Source organism: Chiloscyllium plagiosum, unplaced genomic scaffold, assembly GCF_004010195.1.
Source record: "Chiloscyllium plagiosum isolate BGI_BamShark_2017 unplaced genomic scaffold, ASM401019v2 scaf_12284, whole genome shotgun sequence".
NCBI lineage: Eukaryota > Metazoa > Chordata > Chondrichthyes > Orectolobiformes > Hemiscylliidae > Chiloscyllium > Chiloscyllium plagiosum.
In genome coordinates, this window is record NW_025213986.1 from 32,509 (window position 1) to 34,630 (window position 2,122).

Consider the following 2,122-nt stretch of genomic DNA (forward strand, 5'->3'; position numbering starts at 1 on the left):
CGAAATGCGGTTTGCACCTTGAACTGCATGGAAAAGAGTCCCTTCATTAAATGCCCCTGCGAACGTCAGAGTCAATATCCCAGAGTGATCACTCGGGGGGAAGCTGAATTCGTTGCTCACGTTGTCCTTTACACCTGTCAACTTTCCGAGATTCACTGTGGCACCTGCAATTGAAAAGGAAACAAGACACAGAGCCAAGTCTCAGCTTTGACAATTTTGGGAAAACCTTTAGGAAGCGGAATTAAAGGAGAATGAAGAGTGAACTGTCTGAATGAGCAGAGACTGCCGAGGCACCGTTCCCCTTCTTTCAGAGGCTGGGATATCGTCTCTCATTTCTCGACATCATTAATTGATCCGAGGTACAAAAACCACTCCACTTGCAGGTGGTTGCTTTTGCTGATGTCACTATCAGGATCAAAACAAACCCCAACTCCAGGACTGAGAATCAAAGCCGGGTGACAGCGAAGAAAGCGAAAAAAATGGACCTGCTAGCCCACCATGGACAGCTACCCGAATACCACGCATGTGTAGAATGACAGCCCTCAATGTCGTTGTACATGCTTTTGTCAGATGCAATCGCTTGACTATCTTTATTCATTTTCATCACTTGGCCTTGTATGCATTAACAACTCAAGTTCAGATCCGTGTATTTCTGAAGGTTATGTGGGTTCGCCTCTGCACATCCCTTCAGACAGTGAATCCAGATTCAACCATCGGCTTGCTGATGAGATTTTTCTGCATTTCTCCTCAATCCTTTCCATCTCTTAACTTCAGTCTTCGCCCCTGTTGATCGGTCAAGAGGAAACGTTTATTTTAGTCTGCATTGTCCATGTCGCTCATTACATAGTGCATATGAAACATGTATCCTCATAGTTTCCTCTGCCTTAAGAATGCAACCCCAGTCAAAACAATCTGTCTTCATAACCTAAACTTTTCAACTTGGTAAATTTCTGCACGGTTTCCAGTGCGATCAAATGACTACTGTAATGTGAATTGCAGAACTGCACGCAATATTTCGGGGGAACCGAATGAACAAATGAAATAAATGACTGGAGAAAGCAACAGAAACTTGTCTTTTCCAATAAAACATCTTTTGCTCAAACCTGCGCTTTGCACTTATCCTGAGATTGATGCTCCAGTAATCTCTTGTCCGTGTCAGTGAAAGCTGCTCCACGAGGATTAATTACAGAACAGCTGCATCTAAATGGATTGAATTGCTTGAAGATGCCGACCATGGGATTGAGCACTTTCACCCAAAACAGTGACCGCAGCAGTACAGAATGAACAGTGTAAATGTGATTATTATATTGCGCAATACCTCAGTGAAATGGGAGGGTGGACGTTTAGGCGAGTTAGTTCTTGTGGGAGGGAGCGATTGCTCCGATAAAGGGTGGTTATGATATGTGAAACGCAAAGATGTGAGACAGCGTGTGTTTGAAGAAGGAAGCCTATCACCACGTAGAGTATTTTCATGTAAAACAAAGATTGATTTTCTCAGCGTTTGCTAAGCACATATTACATGGAGTAAAGCGGACAAAATTCCGATTGCTGTGACAGTGATTCGAGCAGAACTTGCTGTGTTGACAATGCCAAGGAAGAACCATTTCATGATCCTGGCGCCACATGGAAAAGCACGATGCAAAAAGCAATAAGGATCGTGGCAGAGGTTATGCCAAGAAAAGAACCACTCGCACAAAGGAATACTTGTCAAACAGTGACTGAGATGTGGGAACTCAGATTCGGTTGAATATATAGATTCTATGTCCGGAGAGTGTGTAGAGATTGCAACACTGAGGTTGTAGGATATTACGTTTGCGAGATATCTACAAAACTTCAAAGGGTCATGGGATACTGCAGGGTATTGCTGAAATGTATTTCTCAATAACACTGTATTTTAACATCGGTTACTTAACCAATTTCCTCACTCATTTACATAATCATATAATGGCATGTCATATAATCCCAGTTCAAGGGCGTGGAATCAGAGAAATTGAGTCGCAGTGCACCCAAAACTAATTGGAAATGGTAATGGCATTCAGCGCGAGCATGTGGCTGCGAAAATGCAATCGGTGAGCGTAATGCCATTCTCTGATGATACAGAGGCGCGTGAAATATCGAGGCT